This window comes from Nilaparvata lugens, chromosome 12 (assembly GCF_014356525.2).
Source record: "Nilaparvata lugens isolate BPH chromosome 12, ASM1435652v1, whole genome shotgun sequence".
NCBI classification, from domain to species: domain Eukaryota; kingdom Metazoa; phylum Arthropoda; class Insecta; order Hemiptera; family Delphacidae; genus Nilaparvata; species Nilaparvata lugens.
In genome coordinates, this window is record NC_052515.1 from 5,089,157 (window position 1) to 5,105,995 (window position 16,839).

Genomic DNA, 16,839 nt, shown 5'->3' on the forward strand with positions numbered 1-16,839 from the left:
AAAAAGGTGAGTATTTCTCTCAACCTGCTATAATATGGAATGGGAACCAAATGATAAAGATGAGAAGTATTTTTGATTATTGTTATACAAATCAATTCAAGAAAACAGAATAGAATTGAATTATTCATAACAAGAACTAACCTCCGGACATGTTCTACGACTAGGTATCATCCCAATAATACGACCAGAATCTTCGAATTCTCTAGTTCTTCCAGCAATGAATCAAATAAATTACAAACTTCTCAAGAGATTACAACAAGACGGAATTTAAACACAATATGGAGTCTATGATCCTTGGATGCGTCGTTACAAGATGTGTCGTTATTCGGTTTGAGTACACAAAGCTTGTAGAATCGATGATGAAAAAATCGTAGATAAGGTCAATTGACATGCGGCTTGGGTCCATTGGATAAAAAATGTAGATTGAGTAAAAATGAATGGTTTCAAGAATCACGGGTTTCCAACAAAACTGTGACTTGCTTTATTCTTCATTGATTCATTGAATGAGTAGATCATGTAAATGATAGGGAGAGAAAAAATAAGTAACCTTGTGCTATTCCTCTCCCAAATTTAGATAAGGTTACACATACTTCGAAATAGGCAAAGTTTTTTAGTTGTTCACTTAACATAATTTTCAGTCCTTAATATTACTTTCACAAAGTAGATTTACTGCTTGGATTTGATTGCTAGATAGAGTTAATGGACAGCAGTGCTTGGTGTTGTAAACTTAGCCCATTGTTGACTTTAAATTTTGTTTCATTTGATAGTCTACATTCTGTAATACACAATCATTCATAACTTATATAGAGGATTGGAAAGGAACAAAGCCCAAAACTGTTCATTTTACAAATTTTTATGGAAACAGACCAAATATAGGTTATGTTTGTTTATCACTTCATAATCGATGTGAAATAACTGTCCATTTCACAGAATCAGTGAGGTAACTCACTACTCACTGGGTGAGTAGTAACTCAATACACACATCTATCTATCCGACTTTAAGACTATTTTGTCTGTTAGAGGAAAAACAAAACAAACTTATCCTAGATTAGAATGAGATCTCATCTTCCATATATATGTATTTATTCCATCATTATTTAACATAACACAACTTCCAGAAAAGTACGACAGGCTTACGCCCAAAACGGTTCCAATTCCAATTTATACGACAGTCCAAATGCAGCTAAGTTATGTGTCACTTTCACATCTTTTAATTAGACACAACAATTTACAAGCAACATGGATTATTAAATTTAGAAATACTTTCAAAATAATAATAATTATTAAACGGGTTCAATAGGGGTTCGATTCCCAGACTGGCAAATCATTTTTAAATAGTAGCGCTCATCGAGCTTCCATCTATCTGTTCACCCTGTTGTCAATATTTTTGCAGTAGCAGAAGTCTTCAGGTTGATTTACAGCATTTAATTAGGATTTTCCTTAAATAATATAACAGCTGTGCTAATAGTGAAGTGTTGTGTTTCTTTTCTGGCTCAAAATTTTGCAAAATTACTCAAAAATTTCCAATCTGTAGAGATTTGAGTGAAATATTTTTGTTTTTAATCAGTTTTTAAATATCAAAATTCAAAATATTTAGTTTAGTCTTTAGTTTTGAAGTGGAAATTGGACTTTTTGAAGTGAAAGTGAAATCTTAACCTTATTCTTTTTTGAAACTTTTATTTGTGAAAATTTGGGAGAAGACAGTTTTGGGCTATGCCTGTTGTCTTCTACCAATCATATTATATTTATGATCTGTAATGACAATGGAATAAATAACTACCAAAATAATAACTATTTATTAATTAGCATATAAACAAATGCAATTTCTAATTTATTTCCATCATATTATTCAATATAATTTAAACTTGAAATTTGAATTGAAATTAACTTCATGACACGGATTGTATCACCCTCCTTTTTGGAGCTAAGGCTTCTCCACCTCCACCCTATCGGGATAAGAGGTGCAATAGTAGTAGTAGTAATAGCTGCTTAATCAATTCAATTGAGTTGCAGTATTTCAATGGGATGGCGAGTAATTCATGTCTACATATTATCAATAAACGCATATTGGAGAGGGTTGGCCTATATTGAAGGGGTGCGTCTGATTTGTGGAAGGGGTAGAGTGGAATGGAAAGAGAAGAGGAGGAGGAGGAGGAGGAGGAGGAGAAGGAGGTTGAGAAGGAGGAGGGGGTGTTGTAGGAGGAGGAAGATGAGGAGGTCTCACCCATCTACACAAAACATTACTACAGTGGGTTACTATTGGCATTGCAAAGCTATGGCACGTGTATTATTAGCCTATAATACATAGGCCTATACCTATACGTGTATTATAGCATTGTATATGGTGTATGCACATAGTCATATACATTATGTATCTGTTAGTATAAATAATTAAGAATTGGGCCACAGAAATAAGGTAGGACATAGGAATCAAAGGTATGTAATAACATTGTCCTTAGTAGGTGATCGTTTTCGTAAGTAATTAATTGATCTTGAAAAACAAAGTGATTAATTCACTAATTTGAGAACAAGCTCAAATTATATATCTTTAGCGGCTGATTGAAATTTTGGATTTTAAAGAAATAATAGGTATAGAAATGAATGAAGATAGTATAGTGTATGTCCTCCACATATATCTTTGGATTAAAATAATAAAATATAATACTATCATTGATAAATTTATTACTTGAATTGATATTATTGCTGTTAAGAGATAAATTAGACCTCTCAATCAATAGAACTATTTTAACATGATATGATCATTGTTTTCAGGCAGGCTACTGTTGCCTCCTGGGAAATTGGTATTACTAATATTAATATTTGGAAATGCAAAACCTCTTCGAGCGTTCATTTGTCCTTCAGTTTTCAAGATAATAATATCCTGTCACCCAATAGTTTGTACATTTACACTAAGAAATGAATGAAGAAAGGAATGACTAAATAGTCGAATCTTAAAGTAGTAGTTCTGTGAACAGTAGACCTTACGCAATTTTCTCATCCACAAGTATCTGAAGAAATGTTAACAAACGCAGTTCACGTTTGAAGTTGTATCCCATATGATAATTCATCCAGTTCCGTGATAATCTTTCCATCTGATGAAAATATTACTCAAAAATTTAAAAATTTATTTTTTTCATTAAAAAATATGATTTCTTCAGCATTATTTAGTTCATTTAATTATTTTTAATCACCTTTTAATTTGTTTGTTTATTTTTTATTTTTAATTTGTTTTTACAAATGTGAGAATATTGATAATGATGGTCACGCATAATAATACTGCAAAACAAAATATTGAAACCATAGATCTTATAGAAATAGACACGGCTTCTCCAGACATCGGTGTAATGCATGCAATATTCACTTGTCAGCTGATTGATTGTGGATAATTCTATTAATCCTTTTTTCAGAGTAGATAATATAATATAGTGATATCAGAGTATGGGGGAATTCCTTTTCTTTTCATATTATCCATAAAATGAAAAATTTCAAAAAACCTTGTGTATACATCGACGCGCAGTTAAAAAGGAATATTCCTGCCAAATCTCATAGAATTCTATCAACGCAGGCCGTAGATGCGTTACATACATACAGGCAAAAGAAAATCCGTGTTGAAACATAGACCTCATGACGTTCGGTCAACTATTACTGTACCTTTTGGCATTGTATGCCATATTTAATTTATTTTTCCTCCACCTACTGTTTAAAGTACTTACTTTACTCCCTGAAACATAATACTAAATAGGTTAGAAGGTCTAAGCTCAGATGAGAAAGCGTAATAGAGGTGTCTGTCATTGAGTCAACTGAATTCAATACCACAACCAGAAATTTGATCAACTCATGAAATATAATATGTTTGTATGATATTATATTCTTAGACTAATATTAGTAGACGATAAAAATTTATACAATTTTTAAAATATTTTATTCTATTCAAAATACCAGTCAACAATAATATTTTTTATCTGCATTCTGCAATTCAAATCTGAACCGCGTGATCTGGAGTCAGCCATTTTTGGTAGCCTGCCCAGCTGATATAATTGTTACAACTTTGGCCGATAGATAGCGCAATCGGCAGTACCAATCAGACGACCGGTTTTTAGGTTTTAGATTTTAGGTTATGTTGTTAGGAAACATTGTCACCAATACGTAAGTTATTAGAATGATTTAATTTGCAGTTTCTATAAAAAAATGTTGTGTACATCACGAGCGAAAAATACTTTTTCTCCCTCAGGAAAATTATTGCCCTCGGCTTCGCCTCGGGCTTCAAACTTTTTCCCACAGGGAGAAAAAGTCGTACTTTTCACTCTATATATACAAATAACTATTTCTGCACACAACACAATTTTTATGAGGAAGAATTTATTTATCTATCTATTAACAGAGCCACAGATCATAATATAGATACACATAATAATAAACAATCATCAGATCATGATAATAAACAATATGATCGGGAGAGAATATGATGAAAATGAAAATTATAATATTTATGATAGCTTCCACTTTAGCTTGAGGTCCAGTTTCTGATGAAGTTACATGTAAAATAGAATTGATACAGAAACTTCCTATCTTCTATTTACAATTCATCACTTCCTACTTTTATTATTCACAAACCTTTACACTTAGTACCGGCTGCTTTGGGGATGAAAACGGCACGCTTCTACAATTTCCTTACTCTACAATTCTTTCTCTTTTTTTATATATCTCTCTCTACCCCCTCCGCAGCCCTCTAACGGCATCAATGACGCTTCGGACTAAACGATAATAATCAAGGCGAAAGCGAGCGAGAAAACCACCCCTCACCCCCCTTACAACGAGGGTCCCGTGGATTAGAGAGCGTATCTCACCCGTAGGGGAGGGTGGGGGTGACTTCGACGAAGCTGTAAGCGATATTAAAACTCGCATACCAGACCAAACTACCCCTAGAACTGCCCTTCCAACTTCGAAGGGGGTTGCAAGACCCATTGCCTTCACTATTCACTCCCTCTCACCCCAAAGCAGAGGGAATAATAATAGTCGACGTCCACAGCGGAAGAGAGACGGAGAAGGAAAGCATCATCCCCCTCCCCACCCTCTCACCCAACAGTGAAGCTCGCTGAATTTACAGCTTATAAAATGCGGACAAGCGTGCTAGTGAATGGCAGGGGGTGGGGAGGAGTCAGGGGTGGTATATAACGACCTCACCAAAGTCCACGGCGGTAAGACAAAGAGGGCGAATCTCTCTTTGTGTGAGTGTGAGGGTGACAAAACGTTAATACATCGAGTGATAAGGGTGTGAGGAGAAGGGAGAGCGGAGAGAGGCAAGCGACACGAATAAATTCACTAAACTTCATCCCACCACTCCCTCTCCCACCCCTTGCGACCATTCCTAGAAGCGTGCCCCCACCCCAAATTCAAGAGACAACAATGAAAACACTACCCCTTACCATCCCCACAAATGAAAGTCAGCTGGGCGATGAGGAGAGGGGAAGCCCCAACAAATAATAGGCACAAGACGCGTTGTGAAGGAAGGGGTATTTAGTCTTTGCCGCGGTTATATTAATTTAGAGCCGTCGTCAGTCAGCCTGGCTGAAAGAAGACGTGATATTATGCAGTATGCAGATGCACGCGTGTGTTGTCAGCGATGAACAAATTTGCCAACTTTCAATGATAGTGTGCTACAAATGTGTGGGGTTGAAAATGGACTGGGAAAATATTCAAATTTGCTATTAGTATTGTTCAGAATACTGTTAACTATAATTTGTATTGATTGTGAAGTATTTTTCACTATACTGTGTACTATAGTTTGTACTTTTTGTGGAGATTTGCTAACTATAATGTGAAGTATACTTCGTATTATTTGTGGAGTATTGCTCACTATATGTAGCAATCCTCTTATGGAATGAGTATGGTACTCATCAAGGTAGAAGTATCACCATCCATCAGATTTATTTCATCAAAATTATTGTTATATTTGCATTTATATCTCTATGGGTATGAGATATGGCTCATGGGTATAATATAAGCCCCTAAGGGCCTGCTTCATAAACATTTGTTATGGACAAACGATAAAAAAAATTGAAGTACAGAATGCTCTCTTTGTCTCTTTATATTAGCATAACAGCGAACTATGTTGTATTTATTTAGAGGTGATTTAAGTATTTTTAAATTATAAAATGGCTTTATACCAGGGAGCCTACATTGTGGTAATTATAAACTTGATAGAGAAGAGCTCTTGTTTTATAACCTTGTGAGGCCAATGAAAGCTCTAAGAAATTCTATTCAAATTGTATAATTTTATTTTTATATTAAATAGACTATTGAATTAAAATAGAAGTGTTTATTATTATAATGTGAAATAAAGAGTCGAATGAATATAATTTTATTCAAATATCCTAATTTTTCTCCCGTATTAATGACAAGATCTCAGAAAACCAAGTGATGCCAACATAAACTATAATTATTCCACTAAGCATCTTTCATCACAAATTCAATAGAAGGAAGTGAGGTATAATAGGTAGAATAGCCAGAGTAGATGGAAGGTAGATATCTTAAATAAACAATGAAAGCCAAGAAAATAAGAGAAGGGTTAGTAGAAAAGGAGGAGACGAGGAAAGAATAGAAAAGAAAAGCGACGGGATGGATAAGAGAAGAGTAAAGAGGAAGGACAAGAAAGAACTAGATAGAAAGTAAGTGAAGTGGGAAAAAATGATCTAGAGAGAAATAGAGGAGTGTAGAGGGAATTGAAACAGCAGAGGAAAGAGTGAGTATATAGAGAAGAGATGGAAGAGATGAATAGCAAACAAGAAAGAACGAGAGGAAATATAGAGGAGGGGGTGAATGGAGGAAGATAGAAAATCAAGAGGGGAAAATACTATAAAATGAGCGAAATACGTGGAGAGAAAATAAGAGAACCGGGATAAAGAAGAAGAAGAAAGTAAGTCTATGATAAGGGAGTGAAAGTTTAGAAGAACCAGGAAGGAAAAATGGAAGGGAAGAGAATAAAAATTCATGGAGGGGAAACAGAAAAACCCGAGTGTTATAATATGAGGCGGAAAAGAGTATTCATGATTTTCGAGGGGTATCATTCGAGTGCCGTGTTCTCTCCCCTCTATAATATTGTCAGCGATGGTGTAATTTCATAATATTATATCCTGTGTAATTTCTCCGCCTCTTTAGGGTGTGCTAATTTCATTTCTCTTTCCCACCATTTTTCTACATTTCCCATTCCTCGACAATATTGTCCTTTCTCTGTCTACTACTCGACAATATTGTCCTTTCTCTCACTTATTTATGAGTGCGGTTATTTTTTCAGGAAGCTTCTTTTCACGGTTTATTCCCTTTTTAACAAAGCAGATGCAATTTGGAATTAATTATAGATACCGTCTTTGTTGATAATTATTATCCATTAAAATACTTTTGAAAAACTAATAACAAAGTATCTTTAATACTAGGCCAACTAACAAATCATAATTTAAAATTTATTAATTTATTAATTAATTTATTAAACAAAATACTACTATTTTGTAAAATAAATTAATAAATAATATAAAATTATGATTTGTTAGTTGGCCTAGTATTAAAGGTATAATAATTCCAAATAGCACTGCTTTGTTAAAAATCTGGTGTGGTACACTCACACAACTTTCCTTGCTCATATAATTTGAAACTACGATCAGACTTCTGTATATGTATATATATAATTGTTTTCAGTGTACTTTTTCCTTTGTGTAAATTGTGAAATTCGATGATTTTTTTTAGTCGTCATTTTTTTAAAGTCGTCAAAACAGCTGTTCTACAGATGAAATATCTCGACTATGTTTTATTTTCATGAACTGGGCTACCTACCTACCTCATGCACGAGAAGGAGGTTACTAAGTCCATTTCTCAAGGATGGGGTGGACCCCCCATTAGTTTCCCAAAAAGGAGACTCATGCCAGTTGATAGAGCTGATAAATAACTATACAGGGTATGAAAAAAAATCGGTCAAGTTATTTTTGAAAAAATAGTGAAAAACATGGTTTTTTAGTAATTATTCTCTTTTTTTCTTTTTTTCTCAAAAATATTACGGTGCTCCTGCAATTTTCCCAGAAATGAGACTCGTGCCAGTTGATAGGGCTTATAAATAGCTATCCATGGTATAAATTTGAAGAAAATCGTTAGGGCCGTTTTTGAGAAAACCGTGAAAAAAATGGTTTTTCAGTAATTATCCACCTTTTTTCTCAAGAATATTACGGTGCTCCTGCAATTTTCCCAGAAATGAGACCAATGCCAGTTGATAGGGCTTATAATAGCTAACCATGGTATAATTTGAAGAAAATCGTTTGAGCCGTTTTCGAGAAAACCGTGAATAACATGGTTTTTTAGTCATTATCCGCAATTTTTCTCAAGGATATTACGGAGCTCCTGAAATTTTCCCAGAAATGAGACTCATGTCAGTTGATAGGGCTTATAAATAGCTATCCATGGTATGAATTTGAAGAAAATCGTTAGAGTGGTTTTCGAGAAAACCGTGAAAAATATGGTTTTTTAGTAATTATCCGCCATTTTTCCCGCCATTTTGAATTCAATTTTATTGAATTTCTTATTGTCGGATCCTCATGGTATAAGGACCTTAAGTTCAAAATTTCAAGTCAATCGGTTGATTAGGAATGGAGTTATCGTGTTCACAGACATACACACATACACACACACACACACACACACACACACACACACACATACACACACACAGACCAATACCAAAAAATCATGTTTTTGGACTCAGGGGACCTTGAAACGTATAGAAAACTTGAAATTAGGGTACCTTAATTTTTTTTGGAAAGCAATACTTTCCTTACCTATGGTAATAGGGCAAGGAAAGTAAAAAGGGAATAAACCGAAAAAGGGAATCATAACATAATTATGACATTGAAGGAAAAACTAGGCAAATGGTTAAATATATTGAAGGAATGCATCATTAAAACAATGATTGTTAATGGAATTAGGATAATTATATCAAAATAAAATTTACGATGAGACCCCAAATATTTACCTTACACAGGCAGGAAACAGAAAGCAACTGGCATAATTGAATTACCTGCAAAAAAAAGAGAAAAAGTATATAAGTAAAACTCACATTAATATACTGGACAAATAAATTCAATGTACATGGTATTCGAAAAATCAATTACAATTAGTACAAAAAATATTGAACTCTTGACAATAAGCTGATGTGAACCACTTCAAGTGTGAAGTGGATTAAAAATCTGGGTGTTATAAAAAAGTCTGAATAAATGAATAAAATCGTGGATAGAACGATAATTTAATTATGCATTGGAATCAAAATTTCGACAATTATTTCCCTTATTATGAGAATCAATCAACAAAATGAATCGATCTGCACATTTTTTATGGATGGATAAACAAATTGATTAATTAGATAACACCTGTAAATCCCAAGTACTAATTTTACCATGAAATTACAATTGAGTGGGAAATTACTTTATTCAACAACATATTTTTTCAACAACATGTATAATTTAAAACTGGGAAATTTATAGATTCAATCATTTTTTTCGATAAAGGGACTAACAGTCCCTGTTTTTTACAATAGGAAGAGTCGGAAAAATACGAGTAATCAACATTCTAAACAATAACAGAAGAATCAGTTTCCAAGTGGAAAATTGGTGTACTCGTATATCGGATTGCTCCACCGTATTGAACGATAAAAACAAATTGAAAAAATGGCAAAAAAACACCAAACAAACAGCAGTTTTTCATTAAACCAATCACAACTGAGAGTAATTCGCGAAACTGAGAAGTACACAATACAAATGAAGGGTAGGTGGATGATATGAAGTCAATTGCGAGTTGTTTGTATTATGATGCGATCAACGGGGGTTGGTGAGAGAGAGGGAGGGAGACAGAGAGTGAGAGGAAAAGAGATGAAAATGTTTTGGTCAAACAAGCCGGCGGTTTTGTACTGGCCAAAAAAACGCAACCACGCCGCTGACCGCTTTAGTGCAGCATGTTTTCGCATGCAACCGTTCACACAGAGCCGACAGAATGTGTACCACGTTTTCCTATGTAGGCATTCACACTGAGATGAGTGTTTGGTGTCCAGAGCACACTTCATAATATCACATTTCCATCAGCAAAGCGGTGGATTTTTTTGGCAATTTGTTGGGTGATACCACCAGCGCTGTTCTGAAGTTCACAGAGAATCAAGTGGTCATGAAATTTAGTTCGACATTTTTTCAACACTGACCATGCTAATGAAAATTTTACACGTCCAGATTTAGTTATTAATGAACTTCATCTATGACAAGTATGACATTTTATGTCACCTTCAAATTAGAGTATGGAATGAGATTTTATATAAAATAATCTACATTCTATGATCTACCTTATTAACAATAATTTACCTTTACTTTTATAATCTCTCCCTTCAATCTGGAGCAGATCTAGTAATTTGATCTCTTACTATTTTGATTGTTATGCTAATCTATTCTGATACATAGGAAAGATTCATACTTCAACTTATTATTTTACAATAATATGCTTTCCACAATAGTAAGAACTGTTCTCGAACGCAAAAATAAATTATTCAAAATTATTTTTCCCTACTCATTCCGGAATTATTCACTCAAGACTGATTTACAGATAAAAAAATTATTTAATTCCATGAGGGTAAGTTTTTCATACAAAACCAATAATACTGTACCTCAAAAAAGCAAAAAAAAACTACAATTTTTAGTGTGATATTTTTCCATCAAAATATATTCATCTAATCGAAAAAAACTATCTCAAACTAAATCTCTGATTCATATAATCATAGAATTAACACTACCGTTTCTCACAAGGTTTTCTCCAATACCCCACTCTTATATATAGAGAAGTTTTAATAATTCATATTAATTACATGTTCTGAGAAAAAAAAATAATTTCCCCCAGCTCAAGGATGGGGGTGATCCTTTGACCATTTCGTCTGAACTTCAAGGCACAAACGACCTGCTACCACTGGTTATGACCGCCATATGCATGGGGAGAGGAAGGGGCAGATTTTTTCACCCCAAACTTGAAACAAAATAAAAGTTGGCGGCGGCTGTGTGTTGAAGGAGAGGGGAGGGAGGTAAGGGTTTAGTGGTTTAGGTACTCAGAATAAGTTGGAATGCAAAGAATCGAGAAAGCAGGTATGCACAAGGAATGCAAGCTCAGTGGACATTCTATCGTCACACTGTCAGCATTTCTCATAGACAACATCAATATAATTCCCATTCAACTGCAACTGACAGTTTACAGTGAATCTGACCGCTTGGTTCAGCTGCCGGCCCTGCTTATATTAGCCTCATGAATACGAGCTAATAATATAGGCTAAATTAATGCATAATTCTGGCCTCACCATTGAACGTATAGGTGGACCAGCCTAGCCACTGCTTCAGTAGCAGCGTCTAGTCAATATAATATTCAACAACAAAACACATAATACCCGCCCACCCTCTCTATCCATCTTTCATCATCATCATCATCATCATCATCATCATCATCAGATAAACTAAACTCTCTCTATCAATTTATCTCTATCACTGATTGTCTCAGTCACTACCTCTCTCTTTCTCTCTGTCTCTCTCTCTTTTTGGTAGAGAGTTAGTGGGGAGGATATTTTTATTATTCTTCCCAAAGAATGGACATTGATATGTCCAAAGCTCCGCCAATTTATGTAGATGCATAACAATATGATTATTATCTATAGTTATTATATTACAAATTGCTTTTTCATATCATATACAGTTCTATAGTTATTTTCCTAGTCTATATTATGTAAATTCATCTATAATTTTGCTGTATTGTAAGCTATTGTATATAAGTGTATAAGCCAGTATATATTGTAATCTACATAAATAAAGTACTCAATCAATCAATTAATCAATCTCTCACTCTCTCTCTCTCTCTCTCTCTCTCTCTGACTATCACTTTATGTCTCTTTCTTTCTCCCAAAATAATATCGAAACAAAATACTCACCAACTCAATCTCTCTCTTTCCTAAAACCTTCTCCACCCATCTATCTATCAACTCCCTCAAGCTCTCTATCTCTAAAATCTAATCTTATCTGATCACAGAATAGGCGACATAGGAAGAGAAAGAGGAGGAAGAAGGTGGGAACTGAGGAAGAGAAGGTGAGAGGAGAAGGAATAGAATAGAATAGATAGAATTACTGCCTTTATGTTTGGCCTGTGAGGGCAAAGTTAGGGCGCAGTCGGCTCTCTCTTACACTTAGCCCTTACCCTTACATTAATCTTATTCTAACCCTTACATAAGGAGGGACTATACCGAAGAGTAGGAGGAGGAGGAGGAGGAAGAGGAGGAGGAGGAGAAGAAGAAGGGGAAGAGAAGCAGGAGAAATATTGATGAAAGAACAAGAAGAAGAAGCGAACCATCAATAACAAGAGGGGGAAGGATAAGATTAAGGAGAAGTTGGAGAAGGAGGACGAGAGTAAGAGAATGGAGGGGAGAGAGAGGTGAAAGAAGCCAGAAATTTGATAAAGGACGATAGAAAGAAGAGATAAAGTAGAAGCATGTCTTGGGTTAGCATCAAATCTGACATATGTAATAATGAAAGTAAACCAGATCATAGAGGAACAAAATTTAGATGAAGTGAGGAGAAATAAAGTGGATTTTTGTTGAAATTGATTAAAGTTGATTTTTTTATTTTCAATTTTTATTGAAATAAAGTGGATGTTTTGACAATATCTAAAGTATCTTTAATTAAAGTGAGGAGATTGTTAATTATATGAGGAAGAAAAAGAGAGGAGAAGAAGAAATCAAATCATTGAAGCCCGGTCACCCATACAGTAGCAGTCTAACCAGCTCGTGACTCAACTTCACGTTCATTCAATTAGTTGCAGCTGACTCGCTAACTTAACTCAACTAAAACTCAACGAAACCATGTAAGCCTATTATATGGCCGCATAGAAGTACCACTACTCAAGCAAAGGCCACAGTGAGCCACGATTACAGTGAAAGCCCAATTCAACGATCTTACGACAATTAATTCATAGACGTCCAACAGAAACACTGAAAGCATATCTCAACATTTACAAACCAATAGATAGGAGAATGCCTGTGCCATTCTCCCAATCGCCAATATACGAGTACATTCTCCTACTATAACCGGACTAATTGATCTCAATGCCATTGCAAATACAACTGCAGCAAACGAGTCTCCCTGTTATACAATCGGCTGATTTAGTAACTAAGTTGCAAATACAATCGGCTGATCAGTAACTGAGTTGCAAGTCACTGATACCCTGCTTTCCAATGAATTGCTGCCCCGCTGGGCTGAAAGAGAAAACCTTTGCATCTTATGGAAGTCTTCACACTGGTGGAAGATACGTAGATCTGGATCAGAGCATAGAATAAATCAATCTCAAGTATGATTCTCAGATCTTGAATGTTACGTTAAATTATCGAAGGCTGATGAATGTTTACATACAGAAAAAGAGCAGGAAGGAAGGAAGAATAGTTATTTGTGCAACTAGTGCGCAAAGTGACAGTTTGCTGCACCGAAAGAAACGTTTACGCCCGAGCCGTAGGCGAGGGCGGAATGGTTTCTTGAGTGCAGCAGAGGAACTTTGCGCACGTATTTCACATTAAGTTTTTCCTACAGTTACCATTGAATATGAAAAGTGGGTAATTATGGGTAAAATTGCCTGAAATCCATCAAATGTTTTTCTGTGTAATTTTATTATTGATAAAAACCTTAATCCTAAAATCCTCGTTGTCCTTGGTTATAATATATACTTAATAATTAGCGCGTTGTGCTTGGTTGCACCTCTGCTCACTATAGCAGCCACAGCAGTCACTGTTACCAACTTCATTTTGATTTTGCTGCACTGTTGCTCCATATAACCTACTAAGTATTTTGCGTTGCCATGTTGCAAATCTGGAGTGCAGAAAAATTTTTCCCGCACTAGAGCGGAAAAGTGATTCTTTGCGTTCTGTAATCAGTGCAGCAATGGCCACTTTTCAACGTAACTGTAGGAAAAGAGAATACCATTGGTCCTTATGAGAGTCTTCACACTAGTGGAAGAGAATACAGAGTGAAGTTAGATGGATCAGAGTATAGTTTTGAATACTTAGGTTCAATTGTTGAATGCTGATGTATGTTGTTTATACATACAGAACAAGCAGAAAGAGATCAGGAAGGAGATGAGAGAATACTACTGGTACTGGTTCTTATAGGAGTCTTCAATTTCAACTTATTAATTTCAAAAAACAATTTCAATAAAACAAGTATACATATATTTTAATTCCTCTAGCTATTAGCTATTTGAGGGATTTTGAAAAAAAAAACATTCCAATTCACTAGGATGCACCAATGGAAGGGAATAGAAATGCTTAATGCTTGAGACAAATAAATGCCGAAGTTAAAAGGTTGAGATTAACTTAAATTGTTGTTAGCTAAATCTAAATGGTTCAGAGAATACTGTAGTTAAATGAGTATTCAAGTTAGATGGTTGAATATTGATGTATGTTTACGAATACTTTTACGTATGTAAACGTATAGTTGAAATAGTTGAGTTTACGGTTATTTTTAAATATTAAAGTATAAAATCAACCTTCAAAATTCAAATTTTAAATCATTATTCCTGGACCGAAAATCAAATGACGAAGCAATGTGTGATTACATAACATTATCTTTTGGACAACATTAACATTTTATCAAAATTTTTGGAGAGAAATAGTATAGGCTCAGCCTATTTTTTCCTCCAATGTCATGATTGTATTATGATTATAGTATTTTATACAATAAAATAATTATAAAATGAATTATAAATGAATTATATAGAATTCCATCCAAAACTTTCCAATTTCCATTAATGATTGGTTTTTGTGTATTGTGAGTAAAAGGGTACTCTAATTTATCATTGAAATGGTGAATTTGTCGAAAACAGAACTATTTTTTTCCTACAGTTACGTTGAAAAGTGGCCATTGCTGCACTGATTACAGAACGCAAAGAATCACTTTTCCGCTCTAGTGCGGGAAAAATTTTTCTGCACTCCAGATTTGCAACATGGCAACGCAAAATACTTAGTAGGTTATATGGAGCAACAGTGCAGCAAAATCAAAATGAAGTTGGTAACAGTGACTGGGCTGCTATAGTGAGCAGAGGTGCAACCAAGCACAACGCGCTAATTATTATTCATTATATATTATAACCAAGGACAACGAGGACTTTAGGATTTTAGGATTAAGGTTTTTATCAATAATAAAATTACACAGAAAAACATTTGATGGATTTCAGGCAATTTACCCATAATTACTCACTTTTCATATTCAATGGTAACTGTAGGAAAAACTTAATGTGAAATACGTGCGCAAAGTTCCTCTGCTGCACTCAAGAAACCATTCCGCCCTCGCCTACGGCTCGGGCGTAAACGTTTCTTTCGGTGCAGCAAACTGACACTTTGCGCACTAGTTGCACAAATAACTATTCTCTCAGATCGTAATGATTAATCCGCATAAAACAATCCATATCTAGGTTGCCTCTTCACATCAGATAAATAATACATACATTTTTGACACAATGTTAATTACACAGATAGTTCTGGAAATAAACAACAATCCCCAATTTCCGACAATAAATCCCGACAAAACTTTCCAACACTATCAATTATTTAGGATAGAAGATCTTGTTCAATCTTGGCAACCCAGTCTCACGGAAACGATGACTCATTCTTCTAACATAAATTTTAGACAGACTCTTTCACTTCGCTCACTCACACTTTCTCTCTCACTTCATCTGATACATTAGTACACTCACCCACCCACCCTCTACCTTACAGTTATGGAGAGGGGGATTAATATCATCACCCCCTCTCGATAACAGTTAGGAAAAGGGGGAATAATATTACACCCCCCTCCCCAACCACTAACAAAATAGAGGTCTAGAAGAACTCAGCCTCCACACCGGTGATTTAGGTAGATAAGATCGGCCAAACTTTATTGAATGAATGAGTGAGTGAGTGAGTGAGTGAAGCAGTTTACCCACTGAGCAGTGAGCAAGCAGCTGTGTGTAGTAACAAAACCTCTTTCGTGACTGCGAGTGCTCACTATTTTTACTCTTTTTGTCCATCTATTGAACCGGAGAGTCGACGACTAGAAACCAGTTTCAGACGCGCTTTTTGACGTCTGACTGTTTTTTACAGACTCCTTCTCTTCATCCCCTCCTTCTAATAATCCACCACCTCCTACTCCTCATCTAACTCCTACTTCTCAACCACCACCTTCTACTTCTCTTGTTCTTGTACTACTACTTCTCCTTTTTCTTCTTCTTCTTCTTCCTCTTCTTCTTCTTCTTCTTCTTCTTGCACTCAAACTACCACCTCACCCACCTCTCCTTGTTCTGTAGTGGCTTCTTCTTCTTCTTCTTCTTCAAAGATTTATCTACTTCACTAAGGTGGTGTCTGCTTCACGTTAATCTGCCAGCATTGGTTATGAATAAGGCCGGCCGGCCGGTGGGTGGGTGGGTGCTTCCCATTGAAGCGATGTTGTAGTGCAGACTTGGCAAGCATTCAATGATCTCGGCTCTTGACCCGGGTCCAGTGGCCTATTCACTGAATCACACACCAATCGTTATTGGCGCTTTGTTTATTTCGATGCTTGTGATTTCCGAGGGAGATGAACGTGTTTTGGGGGAGGTTCATGATAATATTTGGAGGTCCACGGATTATAAGGATGAGCATGAATAGTGAAGCCATAGAGTCAACAGATGAAGACAGTATGATGTGATGGAGATATTATTTGTAGATTCACAGATTATGAGGATGAGCATGAATAGTCAGTCATATTTACAGTCAACAGATGGAGAAGGTAA

The 16,839-nt window shown here is 35.3% G+C and overlaps 1 protein-coding gene across 7 annotated transcripts in view; it reads right to left on the reverse strand.

Annotated features, from left to right (window-relative positions):
* Nucleotides 1-16,839, reverse strand: part of LOC111048488 (transcriptional enhancer factor TEF-1) — a 154,647-nt gene that overhangs the window by 58,036 nt on the left and 79,772 nt on the right. For 3 of the 7 annotated variants that reach the window (XM_039438761.1, XM_039438763.1, XM_039438762.1), the window contains one exon: nt 9,014-9,058. The exons of the other annotated variants lie outside the window; for them this stretch is intronic. The gene's annotated coding sequence lies outside the window, so the exon portion shown is untranslated. The remainder of the gene's footprint in view (nt 1-9,013; nt 9,059-16,839) is intronic. 7 annotated transcript variants of the gene reach the window in all.